This window comes from Lepisosteus oculatus, chromosome 14 (assembly GCF_040954835.1).
Source record: "Lepisosteus oculatus isolate fLepOcu1 chromosome 14, fLepOcu1.hap2, whole genome shotgun sequence".
NCBI lineage: Eukaryota > Metazoa > Chordata > Actinopteri > Semionotiformes > Lepisosteidae > Lepisosteus > Lepisosteus oculatus.
The window spans coordinates 12,914,268-12,930,682 of record NC_090709.1 but is presented as its reverse complement, the minus strand read 5'-3'; the positions used below and the strand labels follow the sequence as shown (position 1 = coordinate 12,930,682).

Genomic DNA, 16,415 nt, shown 5'->3' with positions numbered 1-16,415 from the left:
AGAACGTGAAAATCACTACACTGCACAAGGTGGGGAGGAGTGACTTGCAGAGAAAAGGACTCAATCCAGGAAAATATTTCCACATTCTGGAGAGGAGATTTTTTCCATTCCCCCACTTTTGCAGCCTGACCTCCTCTATTTCTAGAGATCTGTAGAATGTGGAGAAAACGTTTGAAGTTGTTACTGCTACCTCCCCTTGCTTTGAACAATGTGTGGAGTTGTTTGAGTCAAAAAGAGTGATAGTTCAGGCCCATGGGAAGATCCACATTCAACTGTGCATGTTGTTTTGTTCTCAGAGTTTGCAAAGATGGAGGACATTCGCACCTGGCTAAGCCAGTATTCTATAGTCCTTCATGGAACTGAGTTCAGAGGTGCTGACGGAATAAAAACAGGAGGTTGAGGAACATGGGGGTGTTCAAAGGCATTGAGGTTCCAGTCAAGGGAGCAGGTAGCCTGGCCCTGTCCATTATTAGAGCACTATAACCTAAAGAGATGGTTTCATATATATTGTTTTGGGTATTGTCATGGAAATATAACTATCAAGGAAGCCACAAAAGAGAGTTCTCACCTGAGTAAGATCTTTATTTCAATATTGCAATATTGGGAGCCCTGCTGCCACTTCGCAAAGTGCAACCAGAGACTCAATTTGTTACAAGCAGTACAGGGTTTTTATAAGACGTTGCGCTGTAAAAAAGTTCAGCAATTGGACCCTTCTAAAACTTCCCCTTTCTCTAAGAGAAAACAGATTACATCATAGAGCGAGAGAAGAAAAACTAGATTTGTTATTCAAAGCTTATCAGTTACTTTCAGCTAATTCTAATGACCCAGACAGCATATATTGTTTTGGTACATTGTCTTCTAAACTAACCTAAACAGTGTACTTTGTTGACGAACTGTTTTCTAAAATTCTGTAGCACAGCAGTTACATCCTTGAAATATATTATCTAAAAGCACCAATATATTTCTCTACATTTTTAAGAATCAATTTACTTATTAGATTTCCACTTCAGTATATTTATTAAAGTTTCCTATTTTGTGATTCTTTGTATTTGTTTGTGAAATTAAAATAGTTCTTAAAAAATAAATGGAAGGTTTTTCTGAAGTCAGAAAGCCAATTTATTTGGTGGAAAAACAGATTGGTGAAGCTCCAACAAATAAATCCAGTTTATTTGTTTACTTTTTTTTCTGAAACAACTGAATTAGATGGTGTGCTAATATGCAACCTAACACCAGTGTGAATAACTAGAAGAGGGGAGCAGCGCTATTCCAGACCATGGGAGCTTTGTGATTGGCTGGCACAGATCTCTAATTTGCATATCAGATTTGGAAATATAACACTAAATTTAGTGGATTTAATTTACACTCAAGAGTCACCTACTGTGTATTGCCACTTCATTTTTTTTATGAGTAGCTGTGATTACCAGTTGACAGCTTTTATTTGTTTAATTTTAAATTGTTTTGTATTATCACGCTGAATGGCCTGTACTCGAGGTTTGGTAGGGTATATGTGTTTTTGTTTTTTTTCACCAACTGGATTTTTTGCTCTTTTAGTATTTGTCTAGAAGGCTTTCTGAAGTCAGAAAGCCTGTTTTCTGGTAAAAAAATAGATGTGTTTAACAATAATTTTCAAACAATTTAATTGGGACTTTTATTAATAAAAAGATCTTGTATGATAGTTTCAAGAACACTGCTGTTGTCAGCTGACTTTTAGTGAAGCTCTTTCCTCTGGCCACCTGCACAGAATTTTCTTGTGCCTTTAATTTCAAGATGTAAAACCTAACAAACAGTTGCGTTTGTTCATGTATATTTCTGAAACTGTTAAATGAACTACTGTGTGTAAATCTGCAAATGTTGTTTGATAGGATGCTGGATAAGCAAAGTACTTTCTGATTGGTTAGCCAGATATCATATTTGCATACAACATTTGAAACAAAACCATGTGGTCTCTTTCTTATATGCACTGAACGTTACAACCACATTCTTCTACATCTTCTTTATGAGCAGGTTAGTTTGAAAGCCATTTTACACGTTTTGTGTTCAATTTGAAATGCTCTTACATTCTTGAAATCTTGTGTTAGGCAGGATATGTCAGCTTCAGTAAACTTTCTTTACAGGGTTTATTGTTCTTTTAGTCCTTGTCCTTCATATCTTATGAGAAGGTTCACAAGCTTATCTGTCAAACTACAATCTAATGGTTGTGTTTAAATTCCAGGTCATTTGTTTACATTTTTTAACAATAACAAGAAGAGGAGAGCAGCTCCATTCCAGACCATGGCAGCTTTGTGATTGGCTGAGCCAGATCTCTCATTTGCATATCAGATTTGGAAGAATAACACTAAACTCTCTTCTTGCATGGATTTAATTTACACCCAAATATCACCTACTGTGTATTGCCACTTCAGTTTTTTATTAGTAGTTAGGATTGCCTGTTGACAGGTTTTATTTGTTTAATTTTAAATGGTCTTGTATTATCACCCTGAATCGCCTGTACTCAAAGTTTGGTAAGGTACATGTGTTTTTGTTTCCTTCAGGAAGTGGAATTTTTGCTCTTTTAGTATTTGTTTAGACGGTTTTCTGAAGTCAGAAAGCCTAGTGTTTTGGTGAAAAACAAACATCTGTATTAATATTTCTCAAACAATATAAATAGGGTCTTGCATTTGGATATCTTGATATAGCTGTGTGCTTCTGTAGTATTCCTGGTATTTGACTGTGGTTACTTGGGTTCAACCTTAGGTGTGGGAACGTGTCTTTTTCACCCTTTAGTTTCCAATTGATCAGCACAGTATAGAAAATAGACCCATAAAGCAACGTCAGCAGTGACAATTGTGAGAAAAGTGATCACTTGTTTTCGCCCGCTTTCAAACAGAAACCCTTTGCTGTGATAAGAGAATGTGGTAACCACTACACTGCGCAAGGTGGGAATGGGTGACTTGCAGGGAGTGTTGAACTTCGAGAAAGGACTTCTCTCAGGAATATATTTCCACATTCTGAAGAGGAGATTTTCTCCATTTCTGTAGTCTGACTTCCTCTATTGCTAGAGAGCTGTAGAATGTGGAGTCACCTATCCAACTCTAGAAACAGTGTGTAGGTAACAGGTTTGTTACTGCCTGATGAGCACAGTAAATTAATACAGCAGAAGACTGTGAGTATTTGAAGAGAATTAACAATGTTCTACGTCTCGCCACGTTCAATGCTGCTGTCATTTCTGTAATATTGTGATTATCACTGTTACAACCCCAAGTGTCTATGGGTAAAGGGGTGTAACATTTAGGATAATTTTTGGAAGCAGGTGGGTTCTGGTGAGGGACTAGGAAGCGTAATAACAAGGGTTGGTGCAAAGGTGATGATTTTAAGTTGAATAAGTGACTGGTAGGACACAATATCACACAGGGTAAGGAACTAGTGTGGTGCCAAAGAAAAGAAAATAACAAACAAAATGGAGCTGGCTAGGAAAGTGAGGGAAAGCTAATCTGACTACAGAAAACCCGAAACACACGGTCTTTGGTATCTTCAACACCCTAGCCAACCTCCACTGACTACCCAAAACCATACAATACAAATGGCACTCACCCGTACTAAACTAGTGTTAGTAATACAAAATCAACTTAGTGCGTAGAATGTACCCAACAACCTAAACTAAACTATACACAAAAGTTCACACAAAAACACAAGTGAACCAGGAATACAAATAAGGGAAGAGAGTAATCAACAGGAACAGTGTACAATAGAACACAAAGGTTGAACATATAACACATTAGGGCAAGGTAATGGCAAAACAAGGATAACACAAACAAACGAAAGTATAAAGAAACTAACAGAAACCAACAACACAAGAAAGCCGAAGTTATACGAAAATACACACACAAAGCAAAACAAACCAACAAAGCCGAAACAAAATCAGAAGCGAAGCGATAACCAAAACAAAATGAAGCGAAGCAAAAACGAAGCAGGACCAAAGTCAAACGAAAGGCTTCTCCTTCCTGAAAACCTCCATGTTATATGCTGAATAAGGTGCAGTCTGATTGGCTGAGAGGCTGATTGATGATGATGTCATACGGAACAGTGCTGTAATGGTGGGCCAATGGGGAAGGGAGAACAATCAAAGGTCAGCAGTGTGGAACATAACAAAAAAAAAACACACACAGACCACACACTGGGACGTAACAATCACATTCATCACACATGCGCAAGATCCCCTGTTTGAAATCAGGCAGAAACAGGTGTCTTTTTATCCGCTCAAGTTTTGTACTTCTGCCAGTGTTTTATGGATCTTGTTTCTCTTATTGCAAGAACACGCATTTACCGTGTCATTCATGATTACGCCAAACAGCCAGAAGATCATGGCACCTTTCAGATAGTCATTCCTCTCCTTCCTAAATATCCCTATAGACAGGCCATTTCAGCAGAACTGACAAACGTGCCAAAGCAACCTGATAAGACCAGGTCCTTGGAGTCACTTCTCAGTCAGTTACTGCTGCCGAAATGCGAGCCCTTCCTCCAGCCTGAAGAAGTTGATCCTACATTACTCATATGGAAAATGTATCTACCAGACCTCAGAGAGCTAAGCTGGATCACTTCCCTTCTGAATGACATCTCAGTAACACTCTACCACTCCTCTTTGTGCACTCATGCTGGAACAGTGGGTGGCTAATGCAGACAGCATTATTATTTATACTTACTCATCAAAAGAGGATAGCTGAGAAAAACGTGACAGTATTTAACCTAAATGGCAAACAACAAAGACAGCTTTGCAGCCTACGCATGCTGACGCAGCTACCCACCTGAACTACTACCGCCTACAGCTGCTGCGACCCACTATGCCTTCCTCCAAATCTTTTTCTAGATCTCTTCGCCATACCTTTGCCTACTGCCCTGTCTCTCTCACACCTGAAGAAGGCTCCACGGCCGAAACGTTGTGTTCTCTTTCTTCTTTTTTTCAGCATGGAATAAACCTATTACTTGTTCCTAAATAATAATAATACTATTTAAATACATACAGGTCTTACTTAATATTATTTTGATTAAAAATAGTACGTTAATAAGCAATAAATGGCACATCAAAATATTGTGAAGGTGAAGATCATACAACATCAACTACAAATGTGGAAATTTAACAATTTTAGGATTATAAATTGCATGTAGCACATTAACAACACTACAGTTATGCTAATGTAACAATAGTGTAAGAAAATCCTGACCTAATTCCTTTCAAATGCTGATACAAAATGTGAATGATTTCAGAGTTTTGGGTATTGGGTCTCCTGATAGAGATCAGAGATGAACTGAGGCGTGTGGGAAAGTGTACAGAACAGGTGGACTCCCAATTCCACATCAAGAGGCTGAGCACAATGGAAGAGTCCTGTACACACAAGCAAGTCTTTGACAACATGGACAATCAAAACCTACTGGTATGATATTATATTCTCTCTGTGGTGTGGAAAATATTCACTACTAGTATTCTAGGTTACAGATAGGTCATTATATGACAGCTTACATCTGATTAATAGGATCCACCTCTGGCATACTTTCTTTTTTTAGTTTATAATGTATAATCTTGCTGATCTTTTAATGCCAAAATAAAGTGTTTTACAAAAAGCTCCATGTTCTAAAAAGTTACTACAACTTTTGAACTTTGAAATATGGTCACTTTGTATTCTATGACTGAGCAAATACTGTAGAAAAGTGCAGTTAATATGTGAAAATGTGTAATGGGTATGTCTGATTGGTTGATTTGTGAAGATCTAGTAGTAGTTGATGATTAGCCATATGTTGATTACAATATTGTATATAATGTACTATAATTTGTGACTACTTAAATTACCATCAGCTGTGTACCTCCAGCTGACCTGTAAACAAATATATGAGAGAGGTATACTGAGACGAGAGGAGCACTGAAGACTTGAAAAAGCTCTCGCATTAGATTCTGTGTTTTTGTTGTTCCCCAGATTTGTTTTGTTTTCTTTTTCTTTTGAAGTTGTTGCGTTTGGTTGTTTTTTTTTCATAGTTGTTAGACTACTACAGGGATTTACCTAGGTTCCTGGAAGACTTCTCGTTTTGTGTTTGTTGTGTTTTCGGGTTACAACATTTTATTTTCTATTGATAGGACCCCACGCATTACTATGGGAGTAGTTAACTTTAGTTCTTACATTGCACCTGAAATTACCACATAAACTACTACTCTGTTTCCCTTTTTTTAAAAGGCACAAGTGAAGTTTGTTTTTCCTTGCTGCTGATTGGTAGCTACAATGGGTCAATTGCAATAAACTTATATACAATAAACTCCACTGAAATTTGTCAGCAGCTCTGTACTAAACCTGTTCTCAATTGCAACAAACCTAAAATAACAGCTGCTGCCCATTAGATGTTACTGCATTAGGAGTCTAGCTTAAACCACCTCTTCATAGGTTTTAAGCAACTCAGTAGCGGACTAAGCAGAACAATTGATCACATTAGAACTGTCTTGAATGTAATGGAAATAATGTACTCATTAATTAACAAGCTTATGCACCACTTGCTTGAAAATTATTATTATATTTAACTAAAATTGCTTTCCAGACACCACAAATATTCACAATGAATGTTATCATAACACATCTTTAGTAATACAAATGTTATTTATTAATAATTAAGTTCCATGTATATCTTTATTAGTAGCTGTATTACAAGTAATGCATATACAGTCTTTATTATAGTTAGTTTTCAGTTATCCTGGGGAGGGAAGAGAATGGAAATTAAGGAAATAAAAATTTAAAGGGCTTTTAAGTCTTCAATGTGTTCTGTCATAGCTGTGTGTTGTCATATCTGGGTGTTAATTTAGTATATTTGTTGTATTATTTATTGTGATTTGACACTACACTTGTGTTTCTCAGGAGAAAGCAGTAAGATTTTTTTTTATTTGAGGGTACAGAAAATTGTATTGTACGGCCAAATGTAAGGTTACATTAAGAAACCCTTATTGTTACCTTTTGCAACGTTATTTATTTAAGACGGTTCTTCGGAATAGTGTCCCTTACGTATCTGTGACTGCAGTCCAACAATAACGGTGCTGAAATAGCCGGAATGTGTGGGAAGAAGATGGAGATGGAACAGGAGGCTTATTCAGTCGATAGAAAGGTTGTGTCGGAATGAACACACTACGGTTATGGTATTGGGTTTAAGAGCATTACGATCCTACAGTCTCCTGATCCATAATCAGATGCGTTATCCAGTGCACCACTGGCCCTTGTACCGCATTCCTCAAGTGCACCACTGTGAGCTTGCACCACTACAATAATAAATCGCCCCAGTCCAAATTTTCTCAATAAGGTGCATGTTTTCTATGTGTATTTAGTTAAACAGTCTTTCATTTTGTCTGTTTTAAAAATTGCATCTCTTAAAAACAGACAAACGAGTTTATGTGTCGCGCTGAAATTCACACATGAGGGAATTCAAACGAAAGAAATCACAGAAAAGATATCGCGCTTAAAAAGAAATCCAGAGTGCAGACACCGGTGATAGAAAACAGAGCTTCATACGATGCATGAGATGCTTTACCTCTGAACTAAACTCGGCTCTTTAATCGTGTTAGGAAGAGTGAATAGCCAACAGTGTACATTTTAAAAATCAAAGCAAGACAATGAGACAAGAAGAGAATTCGGAACACGAGCCTCTCTTTCATTGTTTAATGAGCTTTTGATGAACGCCTAAGTGAAAGACAAATTCACTATTTTCACTTTGTGATTAAAAAACACTTTTATCACACGTTAAGCACTCCTGATGGTGTCGAATAGTTCTCTTTTCTACCCTCATCATTTGAGGATCCCCAGCTAAAATATCTTTTTAAACTACAACAAAATTGCAATATTTTGAATACTATTTAAGTTTACATAGTCACATTCCCGGTGATATTGACTTAGGCACTCAACTATTAACTTCTTGTAGTTAGCCAAAAGTTTGAAATCTCTGCAACTATCAGGATGCTTAAAGACATCCAAAGAAACCCCATCATATTTAGGGGAGATGGTGTTGAGGTCAGATTAATTTGAAATGCGTCTCTGGGGACTTTTGATTTACCAACGTTATGTTTAACTGAAGGATATGCTGACTGACTGTGCCATAGAAACTAACGCACATCACCTTTTTTCTACATTCACAGGTTTTTGACTAAAGACAAAAAAATCATTTTTGTTTCCTTGCCAGCTGGCAGTAATTCCTCTGCACTGACAAAACAGATGAGTATTTTATCTTTCGCAATTTGTATGGATTTTTTTAAAAACAAGTTGCTCCAAAAATTAAATGAACACTTCCATTAAATTTAATGTAGAAGCATGTTGCTGTCCATAATGATAAACTGTGTGGCAAGACAGGCACCACTGGGACTCAACCCCAGGATCTCCTGTTTACTAGGCAGGCACTTTAACCAACTAAGCCACAGCATTCTCGCATCCTAGTGTTAATCCCGCATCAGCAGGGTCAGCTTGTCGGCACGCCTGTCTCCATTTGGTGGTTTGAGCTGACGCTGCCATGACGTTCCCATTAAATGCGACCGAGAATACTCCAACCGGCGCGCCGCTACGCCTGCTGTCGGAGAACTAAGCCACGGCACTGGCATCAAATATCCCTTTTACAGCCACTTGGACACATCTCAATTGCTCTGAGACACCTGTATTCAGTGTGCGCTGAGCCTGCTCGCTGAGAAAAGTGACGAGAAATGGCTTATGTCCAAGGAGTTCAATATGCTTTTTATGTTCAATGGGGTGTCCACTACAGCTAACACTGAAGCGCAGCACAGGCTCTGTGGTTTGACATCTCACAAGGTAAATGTTGAAATTGTAGGTGGAAGAGGAAAATTACCCTTGAGTATGGGGAAAGAGGCAACTCATGTCCGGAGGGGGCTGAAGTGTGTATGGAGGTGGCCTAGTGGTTAAGGCAATCTCCTCTTAATACATGATACTCTGCACAAGTAGGTTTGAACCCCATTCTCCTCGAGGAAGGGCTTTGACACATTTTGACCTTTTTAAACTTGGTGTGCTTTCGTTTTGTTTCTTCGCTCCTGTCCTACAGCAGTAATATTTCTATAGGTGTATGATCATGGTAGGCTGACAGCAGGAACACGTGGCCCACAAGCAGTGACAATATCAGAGGTGTCTGCAGTGTGTTGGTTTGTAAGCAACGATAAAATAACTTGACATGGAAGCAGGTGTGCCTGCATTAATACAGCTCCATCGAGAGGAAAAAGTAACACAAGAACCGACATAAATTCAACAGCACGTTTCTGCAGCTGAAAACAGAACATACTCCACGTGATGATTGAGCTCACAACCTCGGTATAACTCCACTATAAAAGCACCACAACCTGACCAATTGCGCTACTGGAGCAGCACAGCACAGTAGCACATTTTCCTCAGTGCACTCAAACAGTGCTTCTTCCCTAGCCTACCAGCTTCAAGACTTTTTTAAATTGATCAAAGATTCATTGGAAAAGGTTTGTTGATGGGTCAGGTGGGAATCACACCCAGATTCACTGCTTGCAAGGCAGCTATGTTCATCATTATACCCAGGACTGGCGCCAGGGGAATGATCTGTAGGGGGGGGGGGGAGGTCTGAAATCCTGAGGGGGGTAGTGATATTTCGGTTTAAATGGAGCCATTGCAACCATCCAAGTGAATTCTCGCAAGCATGCCACTGATTAGTATTTCATGTTAGAAGATAACGACAAGCAATCTGGTATTTAGTGATGAAGAACAGTTCCACGTTCATCAGAACTCACGTGATTATTTTTGCCTGGAGCATCAACCATATGTGTTCATTTTTGCAACAACATCAACGGTAACGAGGTTCTGAATCATTAAGAAATCATTGTAAAACCAACAGAAAGTAGAAACTTCTATAACTGCAGTCCTAGTTATATAACGATTGTAAGTATAAGGATAAACTACTGCAAGGCATTGGTCCACCTGAGCAAATAAGGTCATAATAATGTTGACACCCCAAAACATAGACACTATGTAACGTGCTGTTCCTGGACAGATAGCCCTCCTGCACATTAAACAGTCTGATGTAGTAACTGTGAATTCGGGGTTAGTGTAGTTATCTGACCATTGACAATTTATCCAAAACTGAGGGGGGTGGGACTGTTCAGTTGAGGGGGCGATTTTGGCATGCCAGTAACATTTTGACAAAACGTCCAAGAGTTACGAAAACACTTACTTTGTGTATAAAGTACATTGTGTACACACTGTAAGTTCAGAACGCGAGAAATACTGCTCAATATGGGATCCTGTCCAGGAATATCAGGGCTGTAAGGGGGTCAGATCTATAGATGTAGTAAACACATTAGTGGAGACAGTGTGTCTGCCCTCTGTGTGAGAGCCAGACAGGAAAAATAATCTGTGGTCTGGGAAGAAGAGACCCTCGTTGGAAGAGCGGTGCTTCTCACAGGAGAGAATGAAAAAAAATATTTTTCTCCTTGGGGGAATTAAAAGCACTTATGGGGAGTGGTGTGATGGTAGTGCATCTGATACCACATCAAAAGGTTGTGTGTTCAAATCATGTTGAGATCGGATGATGTATGTTCAGGTTCAGCTGGTGCCGAACCCAGGAATTAGACCATGCCGTTTGGTTTTATCTGTACACCACATAGATAATCTAAATGAAATAACAGAGCAGTACAGGACACGCATTCAGGAAATTACACAGCAAGTCATTTTGAACATGACAAGAGAAAAGGCACACTGCACATCCGTGAAACATCACGTCCGACTTTAGAGACAGTTACATCACAGAATGGAAGTTTCAGGCCCCTTTTTCATTACAGGTTCAAACTAACCTGAAAGTTACAGAGTTTTAGGTCACTTTTGTATTAAAATGTGTCTGAAGCCTATAAATATAATTTGCCCTTTTTTAAATTTGGATGAAATCCAATCCCATGTACCAAGACCTTACAGTATATTCATGTTAATTAAAATGACTAATGCTATTGGACATTAGCTGGTGCTTTTTGTAACGATTTGCTATTTCATGCTGGAAAGAAGGAAACCTGACCAACGTTTGTTTTCAGGTGCGGTTCATTCACATAATGGACTTCTATTTCTGAGTAGCCTGATTTAAAAACACACGAACCCGGTAGAAGTCGAACCTCCAATCTCATGATGCAAAATCAGACGCGTTATCCATGAAACCACTGGCCAATCATGTAACTGAATTGCACCATGGTGAGTTCAGCACTGCAACTAGTAATTACTAGTAATAGTAATAATCCCATCCTAAATTTCTAAGTGAGAAACGTGTTTTCTACATTTTTATCAGTTTTAAAATATCATCTCTTTAATACAGACAAAGGGTTTGTGTTTCACTTTGAAATTCTGATTGATTTAGAATTCAAAGAAAAAGATGCTTTCTTCAACAACGCAGTGCAATTATGACATCTTTCACTCTACTTCTCTCTTGTAGTAAAGCAGACCTTGCAGTGTGAGCATTTACTCTAGTAAATTAGGTCATGTATCATGTTAAATCACTTCTTCAAAACAAAACATTCCTGGTGCACGTTTTCTCCATGAAAAAAATACATTTTTCCCTTACATGCTTTCTCGTTTTTTTTCCATCAGAGTACAGAAAGAAGAAAAAAGGGAAAAGCAGTGTCGCAAAAAAACTCCATCGCCCTTGGGAGATGTCAAGCTCATCGGATATGAAAAGTGCCCAATAAAAGCAATTTCTTTTCATTTATCTTAGCGTCAGGGCTGCTATTGTGTGTAGAGGAGGCAACTTGCTCAGCCAGCAGACTCACCGCTTACTGAATACAGGTATGTTTTGAGTGTCATGCTGATCGTCTTATAAATGCAAAAGAAACTTTTAAAGCTGATAAAGTTTTCCATTGTAATTTGCATGTAGCTACAACGTCCCTGGAAGAGAGATTTTATCAGTTGCACGTAATCAGTATTTTTTACTTTTTGTTTAGTACTGGAAATATATTTTTTTTTAATTTTTCTAAAGAAGATCTCAAGAAGTATTGCCAGGACCTACCTTTAGCATTCAATAGCGATATTAATGGATCAGAAATGTAAGGTAAATTGGTGATCTGAGCCAAAATAGTCCTTACACGCCTCCTGGAACAGTGTTCATATTCATAGCAAGTTATATTCTTTTTCAACCCCAAACGTTGCTATTGCATTAAGCTTTGTGTGACCATTAGAGGTTTCGGTAGCTTCTGGAGAGCGCACTTTTCCAAACTGAAACCTATAAGAACATTATTCAAGACGCACCATGTCCCAGAATCATTCATAGGGACTAGGATTAATATCAATGGAAAGTACTTCAAAATAAAAGATTTAACTGAAATATTAAAAGAGTAGGAAAGCATTTAAAGTAGAAAAAAATCAGTTCAGATGATATTTAATTTTTTGAGAAATGGGCACATACATCAGCTCAGTGAGCAGTGCGAGGTGCTCTTCTGGAGATGATGTTAAATTAGTTAAAATCATGTGATAGTTAAAAAAGCTTAATACTTAGTTAAACAGCCAGCACAAATGGTTGCGTTTGTGATTATGTCACTTCTCTACTACAGCAGCGTCGGTAAAAGACCCTCTGAAAGCAGTAAGGCTCTGCACAGCTGAATTCGTTGCTATTTGGAGAAATCCACAAACTCGTGTTTTTCATGTGCTTTAAAAGACAGCCATACTCACCGACAAAATAAAGACACTGCTGCTGATTTTTTCCGAAGCACAGTTGACCTTTCTGAGCCAATTGATGAAGCTCACCCAATGAATACTATAGCAGAAGGTGGAGGAAAGTGCAACTTTGTAACTATCACAACCACAGGAACAACTGCAAGAAGTAGAATCAATTTCCCATCGAATGGTGGTGTTGTCTGAGGTACGCGATGTGAGCGTGTGCAGAGAATCCCACAATCTCTTCAAAACTTGGACAAAGTATTTCTGATGGAGCGCTGTGCGCAAAGATTGAATAAGCTTTGCTCCTGCCGATGATTCTGCGTGAAAAAGCACAGCATTCAAGTTTCACAGACAAATGCACCATGCCTACTGTAGCGGCGAGGCTTATTAATAAGAAAGAATTAAGTGTTCTGAGCCTTCCCAAATGAGGCCCCATTTCTGTGTTCATCTCTGTGGTGCAGCCACAGAGAAACTATTCATGCAGGCTGATTTAAGGTTCCTGATAAGGACAGCTCCCAAAGGGGATGCACTTAGCTAAGCCTGGCTATCATGATCAATGGTCATCCATTGGTGCCTATCTGTCTAGGGAGTGCCAGTTGGACATCTGGACTGCATTCCTAAGTGTCAGGAGTAAGTGACTCATATTTCACCTTGATCAACCAATCAGGGGCTGGTAGGGCCGAGTAACCCACGTGGGACTCTGATGCCCATGGAACTTTCAGCCAATCAACGAGCTGAAGTTCCTCCAGGTAAAAACAGGCAACACAGAGAGCCTGAGAGATTCAGTAAGATTCAGGGAGATTCAGTAAGATTCTGGAGAGGATTCTGTGGACTGTTCTAAAGGGAATTCAAAGGAGAATTCCAGGGCAGGACGGCCCAGGAGCAGAAGGCTCCCAAGGGCAGGACATTCTCGCAGCGTGCCTCCTGACCATCCTGAGACTCAGCTCGGACAACCACGGAACGGCCAGTGTGTCCGAGTGCCAGAACTTTCCTTTGTTCTAAGAGTCTAGAGTGGAGGTTGCCAGAGAGTAACCAGCAGCAGGCCTCGTGAACAGGTCGGAACTGTGGACAGCTGAATCACTATTCAGAACTAGCTCTTCATCAGGAACGAACCGGTCCTCTTCCTGACTTTCTGGGACCCACAGTCATCTTTTCTCCTGTGCACAAACTTTGCTAGTTAAAGCCAACAGTGAGCATCAGCAGTGCACCGTCACAAGCCGCACAGCACAGCCTGGCACCGCGCCAGAGAGCGCGGATTGGACAGCAACAGCCTGCAACTGTTTGTTTGTGCCCGCAGGAGATCTGAATCCCCAGAAATTGGATGAGTATTCAACTTCACTGCATTACAGCTCGAGAATTCCATTGTTATCCAAACCAGTTGATATCAATTTAATTCCTAAGAGTTATGTACTTGTTTTGAGTATCTAATGTAGAAGTTGTAACCAAGTTCACTTTACGAAACGGTCTAAATGAATGATATACTGAACGTATGTCCTCTTGATATGTGTAACACTTTGTAACTGATTGAATATATATCTTTTGTATTCTGATAACCCTCTCGATAAGATCTGTTAGGTTTACATGCATATTCTATGTATTAATAAATGTATCCTCGTGTATTAGCACCTGTGTGTGTGCGTTGTTTGAGTTATGTCGCATGGTTGGACTCTAAAGCCATCAAAAGAATCAACTTTGTGATTTACTGCTACAATAAATAATTGTCTCAGTAAATGCCCAAACCCTACAGAACTGGTGCCTTCAGAGAGCCACTACAGTTACATATTTGGCGTCCCTGAACGGCCAGTTTTTCTTACACTACAGAACCAATTTTAAAAACAATTGCGGCACACTACGATTCACACTGACTCAAAAGTGATCACGGCAGATGTTGTTCCCTGCATAATGCTGAAGGGACCAAAGAGCATTGCTGTTGGGAACACAAAATGAGGTTTTTTTATGCCTTGATGTTAAGCTGACAAAGACTATCTTGAAACACCTAGTTCAGTCTCTCGACAGACTGCCAAGCAAAGCTTTTACCCATTGACGTCGCAATAGAAGGAAGGTCTTAACCCACCAACACTTAGCAGTGGCAAGATTCAAACCTAACCCAGCGAAGAAAATGGAGCACAAACCCAGCACTTAGACCACCCAGCCACACTCCTTACACCTTACTCTCTTGAGAACGTCGGGTGGGTTCAGCTCTTGTTGTGCGACGCGTGGAAATGACTGCATCTTCATTTTCCGAGATGTTTCCTATCACATCTTTGTCAGCTCTGAATAAAGTGCTTCTTTGGAGCAGGCTTCAGACCTTTTATTTTATTTATAAAGGAGGGCCATTCAGAAACATGTAATTCCTGTTTTAGAAATGCTTTGGGCGGTGTGTTTTATATAATGCACAAACAGTATTCTGATTGTATACTGTAGACCTGTGTAGCAATCATACTGGACGTGACTGGGATTCTGAAATGTTTCTTGAAAAGGTATTCAGGGCTGCTTGAATCTATAATAAAAAAGTGACCCGAAACTTCCAACCTTCCAATCACTGATGTCGCTCTCCCTAAACCTGTACGGGATGTTTTGCTGATGTGCAGTGTGCCTTTACTCCTGTATTAAAAACGACCTCTGTTGTTGGGCGGAGTTGAAGGAGAACTTACTGCACAGAAAAAGTACGTAACGATAAAATATTTCTGCGCGTGAAACACATCAATCGTTCAGCATTTCTAAAATGTTTAATTGAATTGACAAAGAAATCCTCTCCTTAAACTTCGAAAAGGATTATCTGTTCAGCCAGCAGGCGTAACACTGCAGTTGCCCGTTTCTCACAGGTGGTTGAAGTTGTGGATAACATTTAGCAGGTTTGGCACCATGGCTTAGCTGGTTAAGACGCCTCACTAAAAACCAGGAGACCCTGGGTGTGAATCCCAGCGGTATCTATTCGTAGACAACAGGCCACTCATTGTCAATATTTATGGAGCTTAATTTAAAGACAACGGGAGAAGCATGAGTTACAGCTTTCTGTAGCTGTTTTATATAGCGATGTATCGGTTGGCTCTGTGGCGCAATGGAGAGCGCATTGGACTTCTAGGCTTTGATAGAATGAAGTCATTCAAAGGTTGTGGGTTCGAGTCCCACCAGGGTCATGTATCATTTTGATTCAACCTTTCAAAATCCTCTAGGGATCAGTGTTGATCAAGTCAAATAAAGGACTTCTTAAGAGTCCACAGTTGAAAATGAACCAGCAGCCACAAGAAAGAAATTAGCACTGGACTGTGATCACATTACTCCTGTCCTGGACTCCTTGCACTGGCTTCCTGTCAACTTCAAAATCCTCATGCTCACCTATAAGGCTCTCCATGGCTTGACACCACAGTACCTGTCTGGGTTATCGCCCTACTCCCCACCTCACAACCTTCGCTCTTCTAATTCTGGTCTCCTATCTGTCCCCCAGTCCATCTACACTCTATGGGTGACAGGGCCTTCTCCTGTTTTGTACCAAAGCTCTGGATCTTTATTCCCAAGGATATCAGAGAGTCACCTTCTCTAAACTCCTTCAAATCCAGACTCAAAACCCTCTTCTTTAGAAGAGCCTTTAATGAACTATTCTTTACCCCTCTGTTCCTACTGTATTTAATACCACCATCTATTGTCTCCTCTAACTGTGTATTCTCATCCTGCTTATCTTGTGTATTTTTTAACTTTATTGGTTTCATTCTGTAAAGCACTTTGAAAAGCCACCTTTAAAGGCACTATATAATGTATAGATTATTA

The 16,415-nt window shown here is 39.5% G+C and overlaps 1 protein-coding gene and 3 non-coding genes across 4 annotated transcripts in view; 3 read left to right on the top strand and 1 right to left on the bottom strand.

Moving 5' to 3' along the window:
* Nucleotides 1-16,415, bottom strand: part of LOC138242764 (zinc finger protein 271-like) — a 1,399,044-nt gene that overhangs the window by 1,088,353 nt on the left and 294,276 nt on the right. The gene's annotated exons all lie outside the window — the stretch shown is intronic.
* Nucleotides 1,532-1,589, top strand: LOC138243826 (U7 small nuclear RNA). Its single transcript, XR_011192444.1, has one exon. It is a non-coding gene; the product is annotated as a U7 small nuclear RNA (small nuclear RNA).
* LOC138243886 (U7 small nuclear RNA) lies at nucleotides 2,536-2,593 on the top strand. Its single transcript, XR_011192504.1, has one exon. It is a non-coding gene; the product is annotated as a U7 small nuclear RNA (small nuclear RNA).
* trnar-ucu (transfer RNA arginine (anticodon UCU)) lies at nucleotides 15,695-15,787 on the top strand. Its single transcript has 2 exons — nucleotides 15,695-15,731; nucleotides 15,752-15,787. It is a non-coding gene; the product is annotated as a tRNA-Arg (tRNA).